The sequence below is a fragment of the Falco punctatus genome, assembly GCF_963210335.1.
Source record: "Falco punctatus genome assembly, chromosome: 12".
Classification (NCBI taxonomy): domain Eukaryota; kingdom Metazoa; phylum Chordata; class Aves; order Falconiformes; family Falconidae; genus Falco; species Falco punctatus.
In genome coordinates, this window is record NC_137592.1 from 31,435,985 (window position 1) to 31,460,958 (window position 24,974).

Below are 24,974 nucleotides of genomic sequence, written 5' to 3' on the forward strand. Positions count from 1 at the left end.
CATTTTCTAATATGATCTATCCACAACCATTTAAATCCAGTGAGTAGCTTTAAAGATGTAACATGTTTCTGGCTTTTCTGATATTGCTTTAATATGTTTGCATATATGTCCTTTCACTGTATCTACCTGAGAAAGACGACCAGACCCCTTGCTTATTTATTTGTAAATTATATAGATTAGAGAGGGTGGTGGGTGGGGCTTTTTTTCAGAAAGCTCCTTAACAGTATCTGGCTATTCCAATGGATTAAATGCCAGATTCTGTTCTCATTATAGGCACAAGAATGACTTGTACCAGTTTTAATGTCTTTGCAAAGCTCTCCAGACTCGCTTCATAGCATTGTAACAAGTGTAGTAGCAACTAAAGCAAAAAAGATAATCCTTGAGAATAGAAAGGGATGGCCCCATTTTCTCTAAGTCCTTTCTCTAATAGAACATGCTGAGAAAATAAGAAAAATATTGGTCATGACACCTGGTGTCAGAGAACCTAGTGACAACATCATAGTTTACAAAACCCAGACAAACTAGCAGAGAAAAAATACTAGTCAGTTGTTTTATTCTAGGATGTCTACGACCTTTCTCTATAAATGCTGTAAGAAAGGGTTTAAGAAATGTAATGGCTTTGGACAGTTGTTCCTTTATTGAGAAGGATAATGGACTGCAAATGCCCCTTCCAGCCTTATGAGAAGATTTTATGGTATATGTTTGCTTAACTGGAACGGGTTTCTTTTCCCATATGCAAATAATAAGACTCAGGACTGAATTATAAGTCCTACTATAAGCTGTCTTTACCCATACTGGCATCTGCATTATGAATGAGTATCAAAATAAACCTGAATCCTTGTTTTGCCCAGTTATGATGACAACTCTCCCTTCAAGTCCAGAAGTGAGGCTAATTATAAAAATAAAAGTAAACATACTCACTGGGAGGTACCTTTCTTTACAGTTCATATACATCCCTGTTATCCAGCATGAAGATCTGAAGGAGTTGAGTAAGCACATCGAAGCTGTTTCTCTGTCATTTTCCCACATGTTCAAAACTTCTAATTCTGCATCTTCATTTCCCCCAGTGCCAGCCTGCAGAGTGTGTCGCTTTCCAAGGCCACCACATCATTTTATTAGCTCAGCCAGAAACATTTCCAAGTTCCATTTGTTCAAGCTTCTGTTGTAACTTTATCTCTGGAAAATGTATCTTCGTAGCTTTTGAAGGCTGAATGCCTAAAAGACAATGAGAAACCTGCATAATGTGATGGCAATGGGTGGGGAATCACTGGACTCCATGGAAGTGACCTGTTCTGCAGTGCTTACCCTGTAAATGCTTCATGGTGGTTGGTGCTATTGGTACCAAAAGTCAACACTACCACTAAGCCTTTCCCAGCCTCAGTGTCCCACATATTAATTTTCCAAACAAACTATGCAAACCAGAGAAATGTTCCCTGTGCTGATCTGTGAATCACTGTTGGAGAATCCCCACACAGAAAAGCCAAGCCCATTGTAGGAACCAGTTACAACAGAATCACAGAGTCCCGGCAGGGTGGGGGTGGGCAGTGGCCCCCGGAGCCCCCAGCCCAGCCCTGCTGCAGCAGCTCTCCCAGAGCGGGCTGCACAGAGCCGCCTCCAGGCGGGTTGGGATGGCTCCAGAGAAGGAGACCCCACAGCCCCTCGGGGCAGCCTGTCCCACGGCTCCGGCACCCTCACGGCAGAGAAGTTCTTCCCCGTCTTCAGGCGGAGGTTCCCGTGCTGCAGTCGGAGCCTCATGTGCAGATGCGGCCCCACCAGGGCAGAGCAGAGGGGGAGATAACCCCCACCCTCCTCCTAGCGCACCCCGGGGTACCGCTGGCCCCTCGGCCACCAGGGCACGCCGCTGGCCCACGGGCAACTGGCTGCCCACCAGAGCTCCCAGGCCCTTCCCCGCAGAGCCGCCCCCCAGCAGGTCAGCCCCAGCCCGTGCTGGTGCGGGGGGTTGTCCCTCCCCAGGGGCAGGACCCTGCACTTGCCCTTATGGCCCTTCATGGGGTCCCTCTGCGCCCAGCGCTGCCCCTGCCCAGGTCTCGCTGCAGGGCAGCGCAGCCCCGGGGGTACCGGCCACTGGTCCCAGCTCCGCATCACAATCATTTTCCCATCTCAGTTTTAAAGCCCCCTGAACTACACTTCGTAACTTAATCTACAAACCTTTTGATCACGTTTTGAAAGTAAGCCATAGTCCTGCACTGTCTGAGGATTTATGTGGAATTCAGGGAGACAATTAAGCATGATTCATGCTCTTTGTTTGCACTGTTTGCACTTAGTTTGAATATCTTTACTGTTGTGGCCTTAACATATTAGTGGGCATTAGCCTGCTACAGTTGAGGAGATGGTTAAGAAAAGTTGTGGTGATGCAGGTCATTTTAGTGTGAATGAACTAACCCTCTTATCCACAATTTGTACTTCTTAAAGACTGGTCCTAAGCTTATTTGAACTTCCCATAAACATTTCCACTTCCTTTGCATCTAAAACATTTATGCTAGTATCCTAATTTCTGTTGCATGAAATTACTTATTGTTAAAGAATAACAACCCCATTACTAGCCAAAATATCAAGTAAAGCTGAATTTCTTTCAAGCTCTTTTCAGAGCTCAAAACTGAGGAACTGCTGATCCATAGGTTAAATCCCATAGGTACTGAATGCTCCAGTTCTAGTCAAGAAAATCACGGAAGGCTCTGAGGTTAGGATGAGAGATTTTTTTTCTAGTCGTCAGTGAAAATTACCTGCATACTTGAAGCTGAGCATCTGCCTGAGTGCTCTGCTGGATTGAAACCAAAGCGCTCAGCACTTTGCCAGGCAGGGCTCCAGCAGTCTCAAGGCCAATGATTTTTACAGCAGAAACCAAGCTATCAAAGGATTAAGCAATAGAGAAAGAATGCAGAAATTATAAACTTACTGCCTTGCTTCCTCAAGGAGATGACAATATGTACCCTTATCTCAAATTTATTAAAAAAAAATAAAACTAAAGAGGGTTGCAACCATAGTAGCTGTGAAAGGCACTCTGGGCACAGGATTTATTGTGCCCCTGCTTCATCACAGGCTGCACTCATTTACAAAGAAATCCCTCACATCAAGAACAAAAGAAACAAAATTTCTTTGAATGCTCCAAGTGTGCTGACTGCTTAATGCTTTGAGTGCCACTTCACAAGCTGAGCTGACAGGAAATAATAATATAATTAGGCAATAATGACCTTGGGGTCGGGCACTCCCCGGCAGTTAACCCAGTCTTTTAACCTGACGGTTCCACTGCTCCCGAAACGTGCCCGATCCTGAGGCTTTGGTAGCTGCGGTAACTGCGGGAGCGCTTAAAACAAATAAATTACCATTTTTATGTGTTGAAAAGTTAAAACCTGAACTGCACATTGCCATGGAGACAGTGTGCTATTTAGAGCACAGAGATTTTCCAAGTAGTGAGAGTCCGGTTTAATATCCAGCAGGAAAGAAGGCTTCAGGCTTTATGTTATGTTAGGTCTATAATCATTGTACTTTGCATGTGCAATGCACAGAGATAACGTTACTTATTTCTATGAAGTTATTCATGCATATTGGAGACAAATAATGACTATCATGTTGGAACTGTGTATTCTGCTCTGGCCTGCTCTGGTTCTTACACCACACCCTTTCTGTGACACCTCACCACATCACTAGAGCCATCAGAAAGGACGTTAGACATTGTTTAAGCATCAACCAAAAAAAATACTGCAATAAATTGCCTTCAGTTGTCAGGCTTTATATAACGCATTGAGTGCCTCCAATTACAGGTGTCCAAACCTGGTTGGAATTCTCTTTTCTTAATATATTTTTGGCAAATAGAAGCGTTCCACAAGTTTTCTGGTATTTCCAGCATGTCAGACAAATGCTTGGTATTTGTAAAAATAGCGTGTCCCAAAGCATTAATGCATTTTACCAAGAAATCTCACTGATTGAAAAAGTCATGCTGACATTTTGCATTCCTTACTGTTTTCTTTTAAATGTTTTTGTCATCTTGTCAAGGACTAGAAAAAAGCCCACGTGAACGAACTTTTATTGTAAATATTGATTCTAAAGCAAACTATTAGACAGAGACCCTGCATACAATAAATATATGAGAAAAAAATCAACATGTGTGGTTCTAGCTCCTAATTATTACACAGTTTGGCCAGTGCTTCAGTTTTTTATTATTGAATGTATCCTCTAATTAGCAGAACTGTTCGTGGGTTTGTTTCTTTTTTTTAGTAACTTCTTAAAATAAACAATGGCTTGTGAGCTGGTTTACAAAAGATTCAGTGCAATGTGAAACAGAGCATGATTCAGCCATGGTCAGGATGCCTTACAGTGACAAATGCTTTCCAGGAGGACACTTGCAAAAAAGGCAAAATACAAAGTTATCAAGCAGTCCTGCTCAGTGTCTGAAGACGAGTCTGAAAGGTGGGTGAGATCTAGGAGCTGAACATTCTGACTGATATACAAGTTGCAGAGGAAAGCATATGTAAAGTCATGTGCAGAAACATTGCAAACAGTGCAATGTAAGCTATAGCAATAGAAAATTAATCAGTATTCGCTTTATCAGGAACGTACTCAACTAGACATGGGATGCTTGGATTTCATTCCTTGCTCTACCAAAACTCCTGGAGAGCCTTCCAGATCCTTTTCTGTAATGTGTAATCTTTCTCAACCCCACAAATGCCTGGTTTATTTAGATCTAGATTCATGAACTAGGTATGGGCCTCTAATTTTTTTTATTTTTTTTCCATCTAAGTGCAGAACAATCAGGTCCTATACAATAATATTACAACTATCAGGTCTCAGGTGAATTTCATTATATTAGTGGGTGAGAAGGCACTACCTATTAGCTACTTACTGTTATTCCCTTGAAAATGTCTAACGCTATAAGCACTCCAATGCCCTATATATGAACAAAGATTAATTTGCTCAGCTGTGCAATAAACCATTAAAAATAGCTAACCAAACCTAAAAAGACAAATCATTATAAACGACGAGTCAATCTGAGAAAACCAGAAATTGCTCTCAAAGTGCCTCTAGCATCCTCTGTGTTGGAGAACGTTGGGCAGAGCTCCAGAGCACCTCAGGCTAAGGCTCTCCTGTGACCAAGGGGGAAGAACTCTTTGGAGGAGGCACCACCATTCCGGGACTGAATCCCACATTGGAAATGGGACAAGACAAAGGTGGGGACAACCCATAGTCACTCCCTGCCCACAGGGGTAACTGTCATGTTGAAGGATATGACTTTGCACGCCTAAGGTTATGCCTGTGCAGCAGGTGACTTTATCCACCAAGACCTTGGAGCTACAGTTAATATGCCACCAGCCTGAGAAAATAAACTCTTTTCTTACAGTTCCTACAGTAGCAGACCAATATGTGGGCTTGGAGCACAGGCAGAATGAGCTCATGTCTACCCACAAAAGCCCTCTTAAATATATTTAATATTGGTCCAAACGTAAACATAAGCACAATTAGAAGCCCCAATTGTCTTTATTAGCAGAGATGGCCAGTCCAACCTATGAAAAAACGGGGTGCACCTGGCAGGTGAGAAGCTCAGGCTGAGTGTAGCCCCAGAACAAAACACCCCACCTGGGACTCTGCCAGGCTTTGGTTTATCAGCATTCAAAGCTGTTGTCATCTTTGTGGAAAGGAAACAAACACCATTGAAACAGACAAGAGATAAAATAAGAGCAGCGATAAGGACTTCATTAATTACTCATACTCTGAACTTTCACTCTAGCGGTCCATTTTCAGATTCCCCTTAGGGCAAGTGACTGGCAACGCCTGCAAGTACCTCAGAAGAAGCAGGAGAGGTTCTGCCTATCTTTCAAAAGGATGCTTTCAGTTACCTGCCCTTTACATTAGCTTCATTTGCTTCCATTACATCAATAAGCAATTGCTCTCTCTTTTTCTCACACACAAGTGATCTCTCTCCCCACAGAGCAGATCACACAAAACCATACAGGAAAGAACACAGTTATCTTCTTGTATCTTGGTGAAGAAAAAGCAAATTACAAACACATTAACTCTCCAGCAGAAATGATACACACTACTTAATTGTTATTCTTGAACCCAAGGGGACTACAAGTGCATGCTCTGGGAATGGCATTTCATTATCTAAGGTGGAATCCAGCAACCAGTTCTTTTGTGGTAGGAATGAAGCAAGGACGAACTAACATCTTTCTTTTCCCCTCAGCTGAAAGGGCAGGTAAAGGCAACATAAGTAAGGGAAAATCACCAGGAAAAAAACCCAAAACACTGTTTCATCAACGAGATAGGAACAAAATCCTTCCCCAGGCATCATGGTGGAAACAGCAGCAGCAGCACATTTCCTGAGGAATGGGACGGAGCTGGCACTGGCAGAGCCAGCAGGCGTGCTGCATGCCAGCTGTAAACCCTTCCCTGGTCCCACCTGCGCTCATGTCTTTGACTCATACAGCAATAGTGCCACTGCTTTGGGTTGAACCTTTTCCTCCACCTGTCTGAGCAGAAGACGAGAGCTCTGAAACGGTGTCCTAAGGAAAGCTATTTAATTATAATGAATGGTATGTTTTGCCATATTGCATTTTTCCAGGTTCATATGTACCTCCCTGAATAGGTCATAGATTCCATTAAAAGGAAAAGACACATCAGTTTATTTCAAGTAAAGTTTGCTCTTGCAATTTGCTCAAAGAAAAAACATTTCACTATTTTATCATCAAACGTTCACAGTACAAAGAGTATCAGTGACTGAAACCTGGACTTTTTGTCTGGTTTATGATTATAAACTAACAATTAAGATTTTTGACATAGCCTGATGTTCACTGCAGAATAAAACAAGGCAAACATTTTTTTTTTTTTTTTTTTTTTTTTTGACTGAGGCTTCAAAAAATCAGCAACTGTAAAGCCAAACGTTTTCATTCATTTAAGACATGGTTCAGCAAAGCACTGATTTTGAGCCTAATTTTAATGGTCTGAGTAGATTGACTGATCTTAATAGGACTACTCAGGTATATAAACTAGACACAGAAATAAGTGTCTTGCAGAACCAGTGCATAAATTGCTCTCACATTGACAAGACTGTAAATACTACCAATTTTAATAGCATGCTCCTAGGTCATACCAGAATGGAAGAACCACCTGTCCCACCAGAGCCGACATCTGGCTCCTGGGAAAGTGTCCAGAGTAAGATATAGGAGAGAAACTCTGTGAAATCCAAGGTGAAATCTTCACTAGAACATTGAGAAAGTTGATTTTTTTTTTTTCTTCCCTATTTTAACTTGCTTTTGAAAGCACGTTGCTTTTCTTCTCCCCCAGGGGCACTGACCATCAGTGATGATGGGTTTGTGCAGGACCTCCCACTCCATCATTCCACCATTCCCTTCTTTGCATTACAAAATTTGGAGTTACGACCATTACTGCAAGACCTTTGCCACTGCTAATTGACAGCAGGATGCCACCCTGCATGTAGCTGCCTATGAACACTTGAAGTGACACCAGCTGCATCTCTCAGGGTACCGGAACACACAACAATCCAGAAGCAGCATGACATTCAGCCCCCCCACACCTCAGTAATTTTTGGAGTCATCAAATCTCCATGTCTCAGCAACAACAACAAATCATATTCTTGGTGTCCACAAGGCTGGCCAATGGAGACAACAGATTTTCAACACATTCCAGCAAAGAAAGCCTGGTTTGAAAACTGCTTTTCAAGATTCAGCTTTTAAGAAATCTTATGAAGATATACCTAGGTTTGTACTCATTTATGCTTGGTTCTGTCTGGCATATCATATGGTACTATGAAGCACAAACTGATTTCTAAAAGTGAGAGTGCCTGGCTGCTAGTAGTATATGATCAGTTTGGGACTTATCACAGAAAAACAACCCTGGAAATGCCAGAATTCAGATGGGCGCAGCTTTCTTGCTCTTTCATTTCTTTTTTCTCTTTTTGTTTTTGGGTGGTTTTTTTCTTTTAATAAAAACACAATAAGTTGCATGAAAAATACTGTGGTTTTCATCTGGCTTTTTCAGCTTTTTAAAGCTAGGTGTGATTAAAAAAAAATCCTCATTACCCAAAAAGTGATAATTTTCCAATTCTCAGTAAAATCAGGGCAGGGGAGGGGGGAAATGTTACCAGCCCTTTAGGATTTGTGCCTCAAATCAACTCTTTCACAAGTTGGTGCAGCAGCACGTGGTCTGTTGAGGCAAAAAATACATGGCAGAGGAATATCAGGTTTATATTCTACACACTGTAGTTTCCCCTCACTGAGGTCTTAAAGCTCTTTAGTTCTAGTAATCTCCTTTCTAATGCTATGCCCACTGTTTGTAATATTTTGGTAGACTACAGAAGGAAAATTCTCACTCCAGAGAACATGTGAAATAAATGTTGAAGCTATCGGGATGCTTCTCGCCCACTGAAAAACAAAGCAGCCTCTTGGTGCCTGTCCTTGGGCCACGTAAGTGATATTTAGTGTTAGCTCCATTATTAATCTTCAGCAGTGCAAATCAGTTGCACGTACCCAAGGGCTACGTATCAATCATCATGTAAATTAATCAATCAGGCATGTAAATTTTTGTTGACAGCGATGAGCTCAACCTGCAATGAATCAAGAAAGATACTTTTTTTTTTTCCTTTTATGATTTTCAGGTTATGTCTTACAAAGTCCAAATAAATCCTAGGTCTGGAGAGCATGCTGGGTCTGTAAACCCCAGCTCCAATAGCCCCGTGACTCCTGCTGACTGGGCAAGCTGGTTTCCAGAGGAGCCCGTTTCCCAGGGCTGGTCACACATGTGCAGAGCTGCACCGCTGCGCTCCGCAGCTTCCCTCTGCCCGCACCGCCTGCTCCCAGGCCTCATTCACTCGCCTTTTTTTTTTCCTTCAAGAAGCAAAAGCTTGGCTGCCCCAAAGGTTACAGAGCATTTTCAAAAGTCTTTACTTATTAACAGATGACTCCTCCTAGTTTGTGGGCAAAATTAGATGATATGACCGCTAATGTTCAGGCATCAGATATCAATACTTCCAGAAGCCTGATAGGAAAACCTGACCACTTGGCTCGACCTCTTCAATTTTTCATCACGTAACATTTTCCAGTGTGATATCACAGCCAGTAATTTTTTCTTTTTGTGCTTGGCAAGGCTCCAGATGGTTTTTAAGTCACTTGTTCAGGCAAAAGAAGAATGGTACATTTGGGATGAAATTATCCTGGAGGGTACTGCTGCAATTAGAGAGATGAATGGCCTTTGGCTTTAATTAGAACACTAGGTACACGTTGCATATCCTTGTTCAGAGGAATCCGGCTCAGTCAGCTAGTAATGTAGTGCTACTAAGTCAACACTTGTAGAATCGCAAACACTACTTGTAATGAAGGGTCCATTTCAACTCCATGTTTACCGACAAACAGAGTCAACTTCAGAAAAAAAAAAACCAATCCTGATCGTCATGAATACTCCTGCCTCATTCATCCCAGCATGTTAGACCTGCTTTTACATTCACAATAGAATAGTGTGCTAGAGAAGGTTGGATGGGCACGAGAAGTGAGATTAGGACATTCGTATTACAGGTAGAAGTATAGCCATGCCAGATAACATGCAATTACATATCTCAAATCTCATTCTAATAGCGGAACTTTTTTCATGCTACTTGAATAGAACAGAAATCTGTTCTTTAAACCATATTGCTTTCTTGTGCTTTTCAAGCTTCACCAGATAACATTTTGTGCTACATATCTACAGCTTCCCAAACACAGAAATACTCAGAGAACATTATTAAAGTCATAAAGACAAACTCTCTTGGGGTTAGGAAAGGAAAAAATTAAGATTGCTAGTGCTGCTCAGCTCACATTCCCTTTTTTCTGTGAATTACGGTATAACCTTTGATGATACAACTGTGCTTTTTCCACAGCATTTTTTCCTGCCTCCTTTTGTGGATAGAATGGACTGTGCTCCTTTAATAAGCAGCAATGCAATATTTTGTTTTCTGCTTGTTCAATGCATTGCCCCAGGCCTTATTTACTGTGCATAAACAAACGTGGATCTGAAGACAGAATTATTAATTTCTTCCTGGATGTTTCTGTGGTGCTCATCATTAGTGTACGCAAGTGCTTCACCAACATTATGTGATTTATCTTCCCAACTCTTTTCTGAGGTGAGGGGATGGAACCATCCCCAGTTTACAGAAGGGAAACAGATACAAAGAAATTAGAATAAGAGGAAAATATACTAATTCTGGATGCCTCGTTTATCACTAATTTTTGTTTGTCACTAATAAATTACAGGACTTTCTAATAGAGTCCAAATTTTTTCTCATTCAATGTGTCATTTCTCAGATTGGTCTGGTTTCTACTCTGCCAGCTCTTCTCCTTGTCTGTGTTATCCTTTACTCATCTTCATCTTCCCTCTCACACTGGTTTCCAGTCTAAAATGGCCAGTTCCTCAGCCAGTATCAACACCGCCTGTTTTCCTTTTAGATGCGTCTACCAATCCCACCTTTTCTCTCTTAGCTGCTTTTCATTGTTTTTTTGCTATCCCTTGCTCCATTAATTTAATTTCCATTTTTTTTCAGTCCAGCCAGTCTTGCATTCTCTTCTATTTCTTTGCACAAACTTTATCCATCTCCCTCATCTATTTTCTTCTTGCTCATCTTAACCAGCAGTCCCCATCTCCTTTCTCCTTCTTTTCCTCCACCACTTCTACCTTTTACCCTTTTGTCACGTTTCACGTTGTCACCAGCATATGCCTGCCTCCTCAGCAAATTCCAGCTCCTGTCCCTGGGAAGGGGCCATATTTCTGGTGTCAGTGCCCAGCAGGGGCTCCTCTACTTGGAGACGGGAAATAAAATCTTTCTTTTTGTTGGTAGTGCGCAAGCTTGACATTGTATGTAACTACCAGGCAGGTTGTTTCACCCTGCACTAAATCATGCCCCATCCAAGCACAAGTTTGACAGCTAAGTCTTCCAAAACTTAGGAACTTTGTCGAACTCCAGAAAATCAGAAAAAAAAAAATTTCAAAGGTTTATAGATTGACGGGCAGTGGAATCATTGGTTTCTTAGCAGACAGAGCAACAGGAGTATCCCTAACAGAAACTCCCTGCTCTGTTCAGATTTTGAAGTCTTACTCTGAAAGCAGGAATACTAGAGCCTTCTGATGACTTTCTCTTTTTTTTTTTCAGACAAGGAAACCTTGTTTTGCCACGTTTCGGTTGTAAAACAACTGAACACTTTTGTTGAAGTTTATTTATGTATATATATACATCTTTTGGACATGTCTGTTAAAGAAAACGCTGCTGTCAAAATTCATGGTTTGGAGAGCCACAGCACCCTATTTTCAGTTGCTTGTATTGGGAAGCATTTGGCAACTTTAATTATAGAAACTGTCATCAGCCCTACCTGTGATACATGAGTGCACACACATAAACTCCTCGTGTGTGTGTGTCTCTCTCCATGATGGGGTGCAGGGGGAAACAATCTAATAATCTAGATCGGTGCACTCACAGAAACATGAACATATACAAATGCCTTTAAGTTTTCATTTGCTTAAATAAAAACACCCAGGGGAATTCTTTAAGGGAAAATATATAAAGCAGAAAAAACTAATTTTCCAGGCAATTTATCACATCCCTTCTCAAATGCGTATTCCAACCATACTGTCCTCTCCCAGCTCTTGAAAAAACTGAGCTAGCTCTTGTTAGTGATGGACAAACTATCAGTACCACAGTAGAGTTGAATTTCTAAATGTATGCGTTACCAAGAGTGTTGGGTGCCGGTACTCTTGTGGTAATAACAATACGCACCTTGAAATCTCTCTGCACCCTCAGTGGCCATGAAACTGTGCCCCCGAATCCCCTGCCCACCTATTAATGGCAATAACATCACAATGTTTAACAATAACACTCTAACTTTGTATTGGCGTTGTGAGAGACCCAGATGATCTATATAGCAAGCTGCAGGACTCTCACTGACACCCTGGTCAACACAGCACAGAGCCTGTAGTCAAATGTGAGATCAAACCCAATTATCTATCAGTGTCAGGCTCCCTGAGGAGCCTAAGCCCTCTGACATTTTCTGTTATCTCTCTATACAGCAGGTTACTTACTTGGATAACACCTGTGCACATCAGACATTTCTTCCATCCACCTCCTGCGTCCCAAGTGGTCCTAGAGCCCGGAGCTGTTGCTGCTTGGTCATCTTGGAGAAATTTAAGAGAGTTAGTATAGGAAAAAAAAAATAAAACAAACCAGCCAAACAAAAAAACAGTACCCCAATGACTGTAAAGATCTCCCTCTAACAGAAATGGGATACCTTGATGCTCTTAAGCTTGAAACCCCTCAGAACTCTAGTCAGGTTAAAATGCCTTCTAATGCAAGTATTAGTTTACAAAATTCCAAAACATAGAACCACAATTAAAAAGCATCTATGTCTCTTGCATGCAAAAAATAGACTATCAGGCTTTCAACTTTTCAGGTTATTAAACATACTCAGACTTCTAGTGGAGGCTCCAGTTCTTTACCAATGTTTTACCTCCAAGTTACATTCATAGATGAGACTCTTGGACGGGGGGAACAGGCTGGGGAGCTTCCTTGAGGGTTCATTGGGTTTCCGAGTTCCATTCTCATTCCCCTATCCTTCTTCATAGAATTATTTGACATTTCTTATTAGACTATTAACTCCTCTCACCTCTTCGGAAACATCCTTACGCCTGACAGGTCAGCCAAGTACAAAACAGGGCTGAACCTAAGCCAATTGTTCACTCCCCGAGTAGTAAAAGGTTCCTTCTGTCTAGAGAGGCACTATGTATCTCTTAACACGGAGCATTTCAACGTATTACAAATGCATAAAACATACCAACAGGTGATTATGCTTTATATAGAAGCATATTAAAGTATAGATAGATAAAATACACTAGGCACAGTACTGGCCATGCAATTGAAATTAAATTACAAAAAGATCAGCCACAGTGGAACTGATGGGATCCCAATGAGTTTGGAGGGCTGTGTCCCCACAGCTGCTCAATGCCATGGAGAAGGCTGAGCAGGAGGTGAAAACGCCATGTGTGGGATCTGCAAGCCAGGACCCGAATAAATCAGTCAGGACAAGCATTTCTCTCCCTTGGGTGCTGGTCCAAACTGGGCCAAGAGGGGCTGGGGCCTTGACTGGTGTTAAGCGTGTCATGTACAAGCATCTTTGAACAGAAATCTTACTATAAAAATTGTTACCCACTCTCTACGCCCATCCCACTTGGTAAACACCTTTCAGATTACATGTCACTAATGATATGTGATATGGTTATGCCCATGTGTTTGCCTGTTCCCGAGTTCCACAATGACAATACACCGAGTCTTATCAGCCCTTCTGACCCCAAAAGAGCATGGCTCCTTTCTACATCAATCTTTCCCAAGAAACTGTTTTTCAGAACGCAAGGCTATATTGCATAACCGCTGATTAACAACATACTTTGGCTAAACTACATTCCTGCAACCTTAGACTTGAACAATAGCAAGGTACATCAGAGTGCCCCCTAACAGACTTCTAAGTGCACTACTCCGAAGGCTGAAAATTACACGGCATAGCAAAGCACTTGGCTTACAAAGCATTGCTGTAGGAGTTAAATGCCAAGGATTTATTACTTTTGATGTTATACCCCTCAAACTATTTAGCACAGGGTCTACACACACCCAAATAGGGTTGTACAAAAGGGAGAGAGTGTTGCAAGTGCTGGTGGTGCAGGTGCTCAGGGAGCTGGAGGAGGTTACCCAAATGTGCCCCCAAGAACACCGTCGCTGTACTCCTTCATTTTGCCTTGACCTTTTTCCGCAGATAGAGGACAAGCCACAGGAGTTTCTCCCATGGATTAGATCTTAAATATTGATCTGACTCCTCTCCGTATGGAAAAAAGTGAGAAGTTCCTTTTATTGTGACCATCAGAACTGCCACCGATCAATAAAAAAAAAAAAAAAAAAGGTATCACCATTATTTTACATCTTGCTCACTTACAGGGCCAGCAGAGGGAATTTCACTGTGTGACGTACTTTTTTTTTTCTAGCAGGGATCAAGCTCTTAATCAAGCCCAGCAACGCCTTTGAGGGCAAAACAGTGCACTTGTTGCTGAGTCCACAAACTGGTCAGAAAAAAATAACTGGAAATAAATGTTTTCTGCACACTTCTTCAATTCAAGCAGCTTGCTACAGTATTTTATTGATTGTATTGTTAGTTTCTATGGAAACAGATGTGGCGTTAATTAAGATCAAGGGTTAGAGCTGATAAAAATTGGTATTTTCAACGCACTACATCTATCATGCACATTCATATTAGTTTCCCCAACAAAACACGTATTGTAAAGAAATGGTGATGGCTGAATCATTTTAACAGAAGTAAATTAAACTTGTTAAGAAGAGCTTAAAGCTACTATGTTTGTTCTCTGTTTATCCTGATGAAAACGTTCTCTCTTAAAAATTGTTTTTATGTATTTATGAAAAAGTTGCAGATTTTGGACTTAATCACCAAAAAGATCTTTGTGATCAAAACCAATTCTCATTACAATCTGCTTGCCAAGGTTCATTTCCATTAATCCCTCCACCCAAAGAAGGTGTTTTGCACAGCTGATAAAACATTTGCCTAGGTGAAAGGAACCACTACTTTGCCCCAGCCCTCGTTATTCCGGTTAGTTCATCCTGCTGCCTGTAACAAGGATCTGACTGCCCTCAGGTGCAAACTGTGCAGTGATGAGCACATGCCCAATCTCCAGCTAACTGCAGCTCTTCACAGAAGCTGAACGTGTCATCAATTTCTGCAAGCGGTACCATGAAGAGACACTTCTCAAGTCCAGGTTATGCCAAAAGGCTGCATTTGGCAAAGCTGTCCCAAAACAATGATTAAAACGCTGGTGATTCTGAATTTCCCTGGTAGCTCCACTAGTATGTCATCTGTGACTGTTCTGAATGAATTTTCAGTGCTTCATGTTTGGAAAGATGAGCCTTCTCCTCAGCTCCATCAAAAAGCAGAGGGGGGAAAAGGACTCCTTGAACTGCTCACTGTATGCTAGCTACAGCTTAATCATCTTGTCAGCTCACAAAGTGTGCCCCATTTTCCAAAATGGAACGGGAAAAGAAGAGGGAAATTCCTGGAGAATGCAGTATATTACCCTTGACTCATTTCACATTTCAGCTTTGCAAGGAAGATCCTTTCCAAATGAGCTTGCAATCAATAAAATGAATTAAGTTACTGTGATATTCCTGGCCCTTCAAAATGGCATCACAGCCAGAGGCTGCTTTGTATCAGATACAGTAGGAGATGCGAACTAGATCTGAATTCAGTCTTTCTCTGCGTTTCCCCAGAAGGGTTTAGAAATGTGTCAGCCTCAGCTGAAGCTCCCAAAGGGCTGCAGTGGGGAGGCGATGCTTGTCTCAAGCTGGTTTACCTTTCCTCTCCTCAGTGCTGCCTCTCTGCTTTCTGTGTGCGTCTGTTTATGTGGCTGCTCTGTGAACCAGGAGGATGAACCGACATGAATAAAACACAGGCAGCCATTTCAAGCTGGCTTTGACATAGAAAAAGGTTCGGCTTCAGAAGGAAGCAAAGGAAAGTCTAACAGAGGAAGACTGGGGAGGAAAAGTGCTAATCCAGCTTGTCGGCCAGTCTGTGTATTTCTAACCACTGCCTATCTGTCTATATTATGTCCATCATTATAACATGCCAATCTCAGTATTTGTTGCATTTACAAATCCTACTAACAAGTTAAATATGACAGAACAGTTGCTCCTTACTTCCCCTGAAAAGCATTCACCTCTTTTTTTTTTTTTTTCACCAGATAGGATTTACCAGATGATGACATGCTACACAACTGTTCATAACAAGCCTAACACAGGCACACACGGTGTAAGCTGTAACTTACCCAGCAGAAACTCCAGAGGGAATGCAGGTAGCCAGAATGTAATTACCTAAGCTGGAATTTAGCCAGGACAATGGGGTTAAAATCCCTATTTGTTTGGATTAATTTAATTGCTAAATATATTGTTCCACTAGTTGCTGTAGAAATAACCTTTTTGTATTAGCCAGCAGGTTAAACAGCACTTTTATTGCAGTACTTACCGGCTGCTGTTCCTGCCAGTCACCTCTGCTTTTTATTTGACTTCCAGGCCTTTTGCATTATCCCCATCAGCCTTGGAGCTATCTCCTAAGGATAGATACAAAAAGCCATGATATTAGGTGAAAAGAATTGGGCAAGACAACCAGTGATAATTCATCTGGCACATACTACTTCAGTTAAAGATAGCTGGTAAGAAATGTGAAAATATCTTTGTAGTGGCTATATTCTTTTCTTTAATAACATCATGGGGGAAAATGGTCACAGATCCTTCAGCTGTTGAAACAAAATTAGCTTTTATTACAGTCTAAAAAAGTAAATATCATAGAGTACAAACATGGTATTGCTGCAGTATACCCAGAGGCATATACTGGCTATCTTCTGTATTGTAATTTAACATTGCTATGACTTCTGAGAGCATGAGCCCTGCCAAACCAAGTATTCGGGGTCCCCCACCCCACCCATGCATGGTATGGTACATAATGCCACAGTGCATCATATAGGCTCTGCTCAAAGTAGTCTTATATATTCCCATCGAGGTTTTCCATCCTGCTTTCTCATGTACCGTACATTCTCCCCAACATTAGTTTTGAAACTAGAGCAGAACAGAGAATGTTCTAGGGTCTACAGACTAAAAAAAATAACAACCATTAAAAATATCTAATATTAAGTATGAAAACAGCTGTGTAACTAAGATCTTCCTTATTCAAAGCCACCCTCTTCTTGCCTTCTCATTTTCCCCTCACTGATGGGCTGTCTGGAAAAGTTTTGCACATCCCTCTAGGAGACAAGAGCCAAACACCCCTCATCAATGCTTGCCCCATGAATGAAGCCAAGAGAATCCTGTGGTAAACTTTTGACAGAAAAAAAAAATTAAAAATCACAGTGTCTAGAGGTGCATTTTGCAGGTTGCCTAAACAGAATGCCAAAAATGTTTTTACTTTAACATCTCTACCACCACATATTTTGTGGAGGAGACAAACTACCAAAAAAACCCCGCAAATTAACAGAAAAACCCACACAACTTGATGGAAGTTTAGGATGGTTTAAAAATTAAATATATTAAAGCTCTTTCCTATTTCTGTTGCCTGCAAAAGCAGGTGTGTAATCACCAGCTATAGACATCTCAGAGGAAATCATAGAAAACCACTAAAACTGACCAAAAATAACTCTTTTCCACAAAGATTTCAGAAATGCGAAGCTTTAAAGTCCTTCCAGGGCTTGAAGGGAATGCTGTCTAGCTAAGAAGCTAGATTCCAGCCTGGAAAGTCCACGCTTTTGGTTTGCAAGGAATCCCATTTCTCCCCAGCTGAGAGTTTATTTTGAGGCACAGAAGCAGTAAAAGCCCCTGGGACAGGGCTGACTCCTGCAGGACTCTGGGACGGCTGGATGACACGCACGGTGAGCTGCTCCCCTTCTGCTGGAGGAAAGCAACCAGAGGACAGAAAAACTGTCAGAAGAGGCAGGTGCTGGAAGCCTTACAGCAATGGGTTTGATGTGATGGAAGAAGGCTGAAAAATCAGAAGCGCTCAGTAAAGTTAAGCACCCTCCAGAGAAGCATTTCTCTGGACTGTGCAACACCAGCATCCTGAGATTTACAGAAAGAGAACCAGAGGAAACTTCTTGAGAATCAGCCCCTTGCACATCATATTGTTTAAACGTTTTCATAAATTTCCATAAGTTGTCCCTTAAACTTAAAGGTAAGTTTAGGGAAGAAAGAGACTGGTAGAAAACCTTATTCCTCTAGAAGTTACAAGCTTCTCACATTTATTCCAAGCTTACCTGTGGCTGTAACATCCAGATATGTTTAGACATTTTGTGTGCAAAGGAACGAGTAGGAGAGAGAAACACAGATCTAGAAGACTCTCAACTGCCTATGGTTCTTCTGAAGTAGAGATCAAGAGCATCTGCTCATTAATCCATGCTATAAATGCAGCTTTACGAGATGCCATGAAAACAGAGTCAGTGAGCAGCAGGAACAGGCTGCTTTGTGAAAGGGGGCGAGCAGAGACCCCAGCACAGAACAGTGCCCTCATCGCCCTGGGCACCATCCCACAGCACCCAGGCTGGCAACTGGTCCCCCAACTGTCCCAGCAACACATTGTAGAGTTGGGGCTGGGCTCCACTGGAGACAGGGCTCAGCTGGGGGGTCCTGGCCCATGGGCAGTGGGTGTGTGGGTGGGTACCTTGCAAGCAGAAGGGTTAAGATCTACGAGTGTCCTCGGGGTGCTGGCACAGAGCCACCTGACCCTCTCCTAATCTCCAGCAGAAACCAGACCCAGCCCTGCAACACATGCTGCTAGAGGTGCCACCTCTGGATGGAGTACAGTGAGCTAAGTGTCCTCCGTCAGAGCCGTGGACCCCAGCAGCTCCAAAAGAGCGCATGCTTTCCAAAGGTCAGGCCTCGCAAGTCCTGCATTTGTGCCACTCCAAAGATGGGCGAATTTCACAGCAGAACATACAGTTAACACAATTCTTTTAACCCAGTTTAACTCCTGAGGAGCAATGAACTCCTCTCCTCTGGATACCTCTTCCCACGTACCACGCACAGCCGTCTCGTACGCACTGTGCCTACGACACTGCCTTTTGGTAATAAGCAGTAGAATTCCTGACTGTTTTTCCTAAGTGACACTTCACCCTCTGTACTTTCCCCTTCACGCTGCTGGTAGAACTTGATAAAGTAGATTAGGACACTGTCCTCACACCTTCATGTCTCTCAGCAGCAACATAAAAAAAAAAAGTATTATTCTTTCTTTTTTTTTCCCCTCCCAGATTGACCCAGATACACTAGCGGTGTCACAGTTTAGCTACTGGCCATAGTGACCTGCTGTCTGAGATGCTTCCCTTTTATGAGAACATCAGAACACAAGAAGATGAGTGTGGGTAAGGCAACAGGTGTCTACAGCCTTTTGATGAGAGCTTCCTTTGTTCCTTGTTCCAACTTTGTTCCTTTTTCAGTTTTTTTCAGCGACAGGTCTGAGGGCATTCTTAAATATAATTTTGATCCCAAACCCATGTAAACCACTTGCTGCTACCCTCTCAGTTGTCAGAGTTATAGTATGTGGGGCATCATCACTTCAAATTTTAAAAATTTGTTTGCTCCACAAAAGCTCAGATTAGCTGTGGAATGATTATTTTATACCGAGTATTTTCTCTACTTTAATAGACATTTTCTTTCAGAACTAGAAACTCCCAATTACATGTAGTGAATTTAAAATGTTCAGTGAAATTAAATTTCAGGTGAAAATATACTTGAACAATTGAAGTACGATATGATCTGAAGAGAACACTTTTGGAGGGAGGAGCGTGTGACATTTTAGAAAGCATAACATTTTTCTAAAGCTTAAACTGAAAACAACCAAATATGAAACGCTTACAATCCAGCCAATTTCCACATAAAAAAAAAAGCTACGGCATAACATCACATTTTATAGGATAAAGTTTCCGTTCAACCAATCCTGTCTAACAAAACATCATCGAGCAGGCAATAGTGTTTGTATCATAGTCTTACTACAACAGGGATGAAAACCTACAGCCACGCAGACCTCCTCCCTGGTTTCCAGTCCCGGAGCACCCGGGCAGGGGGCTTCCTGTTCGGGGGGCTTTCCTCATCCCACTGGATCTCTCAAGGCTCCATCTTTGACAGATATTAGCGTCAGCATCATTCCTTGTCCCTATTGGCTTCCTCTAATGACAGTGTGCCGCTGTCTGGTAAAGCGTTTTCCTGAAATGCCTTTCATCACCCCAGACCACTACCCTATTGACAAACGTTTGTCATCCCAAAGAGCCCAAACGAGACTGTGCCACGTGGAGCAGCGCGGGTCTGAAGCGGTGGAGCTGCCAGCAGGGCTGGCTCATGTGACTCATGGAGATGACTCAGAAGCACATCCCTGGTCCACCTCCACAATTTGCTGGACCTTGGGCAGCTTCTTTAGCCATAACAATTCCACGGCCCACTGTTATTTTAATAATTACGTAGGATCGTTGGGAAAATGAGTGGCACCAACATGTGCAATGATGCTCCAGAAGCGTGTTCTCTCTGTCTTGCTGTTAATACGTTCCCTGAGTCTGTGCTTGGTGCCTGAATGTTTCGAGCTCAGCTAGAAGAAGCCTAACAAGAGGAAGGAAGCACAAACCCACAGTTTTATCATCCTGAGCTTTCTGTGTATTTGCAGGCCAGCTCTGCAGCTAAACTGCAAGGTGTTCATATCTAATTTCCACAGGGATTCAAGCAGTAATTAAAATAATTTATAATTAATGACTGACCAAGCCCTTGCACCTTAACAAAAACAGAAACAAGCCCTTCGTGCACCTTAACAAAACCAGAAAATAGCTGATAATGTTGAAATATAGAAAACTATATGCATATTCATCAAGACCAGTAGCCAGCAACATGAAAGAATAAAATAATAATAATAAAAAAACTTCTTAGAAGCTATTCATATGAAGTATCTTGAGCTCTGCTAAGAAATCATACCTGCGAGGTTTCTAATAAGCTAATGTCCCTGAGCTGGTGGTCCCCTGTGTCCTCTGGCTGCCCACAGCCCCTGCTGAAGAGGTGTGATATCCCTCTAGCAACAAAGCAGGATGCGTTGGGTTTCTGTGGGTGAGTACTTACAATGCAGAGTATTTTCAGCCCTGGAGTGGGGTGAGGTTATTCCTCTGGTTTTAACAAGGAATTTAACGAAGCTGGGAAGCTGTACACGTGCGACTGGCAAAGCCACCTAAACTGAGCCTAGGGCAGCCACGGGTTTCGTTAGATCCCCATCATCCAAGGGAGGACTTTTTCCCCCACAGGTCCCAAGACCACCAGGCTTGCCAGCCAGAGCTACCCCTCCCCAGCAAGCTTCCCACCTTCACATTCGTGCGTGAACAGGCCAATAGCTTTCTGTGCCAGAAAATTGCATGGCAGGAGGTCTGTGTGTTTGGTCCTTTAAATACTGCCCACTTCCAGAAACCAGAGCTGTATTTCCTTACGGACTTTTCTCAATTTGTTCACACTAAGACTCTTAAGCTTTAGATTAAGCACTTAAGCCTATAATAGAAGAGATACAAAGAAAACAGTAAACTGTTAATTTAGATAATGGTGAGAAAGAAAAAAAAAAACATGGATTGCATGCCATTTTAATTCCTCCCCCTCATGTCCAAAGCTCAGTCTCTGTAGGCTTCCACATTCAAGGTTCCTCAATGCAATGCAAACTAGATCACTCAACACGGGCCCCCCACTATAGCATGTAAATCCTGGAAAGCGATGGAAATGGAAAAAAATAAACTTGTCCTCACATTCTCTCTTCGCTATACAAAAACCTAACAGGATAACTCAGAACACTCAACACTGACGACTTGCCTGATACAATTAGAGACCACATTGCAGCAGTGTAAAATAAAGGCTGGAAGAAGTCCATTTACCACCAGATCTCAAAAAAAAAAATTAAAAATAAAAAAATAAATCAGCTCAGCCATCCAGAACCAGGGAGGTGACCTGGCAACCTGGTTAACTCTAGGATCAAAGGATTTTCAGCAAGAGGAACATGGCTGCATCCAGAGAACCTGAGCGTGCCTCTTCCCTGACAGAGGAAACATCAAAGCAATTCCAGCGGGGCCAGGTTGCCACACTGCTGAGCCCCATACTGAAGGGGCATCAGTGGTTTCATCGTGCCCAATTCTAGTGTTCCTGAAGAATTATCAAAATGATATATCCACCCTGTTGCTGTTGATCATGTCCACCTAAACCAAAGTCCCCACCTCTGGAAACGGACAATCAGCAGCCCTTCAAAATCTGCCTGTCCTTTTTAGGTCACTGCTGTCGTGGCTAGTGCAAACATGCTGCCTGGACACAGCTGGAGCCTCCTGCAGGGAAGAGCTGGGGTGCAGGCGTCTTGCTCAAGTTACCGGGAAATACCTCCTCGTGTTGGTGTAAACCAGGGGATTGGCACTGCCAAGGCCATGTTGGCAAACAGCTGGCTACACACTGAGGATGGATTGGTTTAATTTTGGGAATAGCACCCTCGATCACTTGGCACATGGCTGCTGGGGCACCACGCTTCTGTATGGATGGGGCTGTATGCTTTGGCCATGCCATGGAGCTCTTTAAAGGAATGGCAACTCACGGAGCTATAGACACACGTGACTTATACGCATGGGCAGCCCTAGGGCACCCACCTGTGGGTGCTCCGACATGCCAGCAGTCCAGATATTTACTACAGACCATCCTTCAGGAAGAGCAAGTGTCCCCCCACAGCTTACCCAGCAGCACCCCTGCTGCAGCACTGGCTCCATTCCTGCTGACTTGTGAGCATGTGGCAATATCAGCCTTTAATGAATCACACACCCCGGCATGGTGTAAAACCGGGCAGGACAGAGTCATTGCCGCCTCACAGCCGTGAATTTCCCAGATTCATTCTTTGTGGAGGTGTGGCCTTGCATTTGTACATATTTTACATCGTAATTTGACAGTTGCATTAAATCCTTTTGCTCTTACTTGCAGAGAAGCAAAATGTATGCGATTTGCCTTCCCTGTAACACTGATTATTTAGTGTAGGTATAGCATGGCCTTGCGCCTCTACATTAAGCAGTATTAATCTTCTTTGTCTGTCTTCTTATGGAAGTCTTTTCCATACCTCTAATCATTTCTAGCTCTCCAGACACCTCTGTTTCTGCTGTATGTTTCAGATAAGGGGAGAAAAAAAAAAAGAAAGAAAAAGCACAAAACCCTGTGATAATCTATATTTATGTACTATACAGCAAGGCTATATGCAGCAGAAGGAAAAAAAAAGCTGATATGGAAGGACTACTGAAACATCACCTACTTAAAGCAATGCAATACGTAGCCAGTGAGGGCTTATAAAATAATGAGACTTGTAGCAACAACTCAAAGTGGGTATTACACACTAAATAGAGAGGTGTTACAGCAGCCTGCCCAAGAAAAAGATTTAGTAGTTATTTCAGAAATGCTCCTGAAGCATTCAACCTGATATGCTGTTACGTTAACAAAGGAGGCAAATAGGATGCTAGAATGTCTTGCTAAAGGCATACAATGTACATCAAAAGGCTGATGGTTAAATTACTAAACAAAGCACTCCATGTGGACCAAAAATAGACTCTTCTCCATACTTGCAATAAGTTGTAGATAGCAAGTAATTACCTGCAGGTTACTACCTTTATTCCTTCCTATTATGCTATCCCTTTTCTTCCCTGTAACAATATCTGTCCAGTTAACACATTATTCATAGCAATTCCTGTCTGCATGCATAGTAACTTCAAGCCGGTTTTTTTTGACAACATTGCATGTATTTCTAAGCTGTTTGCTGGATGAAGCTACAGAATGAATGAATAGGGGTCTATTTTTTCTCCCTTTGGAATTTCTCAATTAAGCAGGTCACTGATGCACCTTAATAACCACAAACTTATCCTGATAAGGGTGTAGCTAAAAGTCTCTTCTTCTGCACTGCTGCAAGCAGCCATGGCTTACTTCTCTCCAAAAATGCCTTGGAAACGAGCCCAGGTTGTTCCTCTGCTGAGAAAGAAATATGTATTGCTTTGTTCAAGGGAGCAATAAATAATATAAGGGGGTGGATGAAAATAAACACCTCAAATTGAACTGAATATAAAGCAAAGTGAGATGGTGGTGATCACTTTTAAACATTGCCAAGGTTTGAGGAAATGAAGTCTATCTGAAGGGAAAATTTTCCTCTCAGTTATATTGCTCTAGATCAAAAGCCAGTGTCACAGATCGCTGTGTATAGGTCAGATGCAACTGGAAACAATATGCAGCCTAAGTATTTCAACCCTGAATGTTAACAGGGCACACAACAGATCTAAAAAAAAAAAAAAAATAATTGTGAAATGTCTAAAAGAAATCCTTATGTTTTAAAAAAATAATTACATTTCAGTTCTCATCTTCTTACTTCTGAGGCTTTAGGAATCAAATCATATTTTCAAAACATTCTTCACCAGTATGGAAAAGCAAGCAAACATAAACATATAACCGTACATATAAATATATGTTCAGAAAAATAATTTTAAAATAATCACCTGACTCCAGGAGCTGAAAATACAAAGAAAACACCAATGTTACAGGGCTTACTATAAAAAGCACAAGTTTCCAGCACAGCAGTTCATTTGTTCCGAGCAGGCTTTTTGTGACATTGGTACAATTCAACAGCAGGAGGCTCGAGTAAGTAGACAAGTTTTGCAATACTTCTTCAATGATCATGCATCTGGTTTTTAATATAGGACAAAGCAAAGAAACTGTCAGTGGTGCCTTAAGCAGATCTGGGTTTAGTTTATTACACTTATTCTCCACCTCAGTAGCAATTCTTTTATTATACCACGAGGACAGAAGCAGATCTTAGCATGCAGAAGAGGTGGTTGTTGTTGCTGGTGGTGTTAAAAAATAAAAAGTGAGTAAGATTCCTTTGTGGAAAGTGGCACGCTAAACTCACATGACACAGCAAGACATTTGTTTTGCTGTTTTTCATGGGAAGACTTTACTGAACTACCTGGAATATTGAAAACTGTATGATGAATGCTCACGGTGACTGGGAAAGCAGAAAAGGACCTAGAACAAACATTTCAGGGCTTAAAATTTTCTTTTTTCACTTCTCCCTGACATCACCCAAGGAAGCACTTTGCCCTCTCTGCCCCTTCCATGCTTCCAAACCTGCCTAAGTAACTAGTCTTTCTCTTTCATATCTCTAAAATGACTAGCTGATGAGCTATCAAATGGAAAAGTAACAGCTATTTGGTGGATTTATGAAGCATGCTCAAGATTTATGTGGCACCTAAGAAAAAAGAAAAAAAAATAGGTATTTGCACTTTAGCTTAACAGCCTCATGGAGGGTCCCTTGAGAATAAGTTCAGATAGTGGCCTACCGCTAAGACAGAAAAAAGATAGAAATTAAGAGCAGGGAGAACGC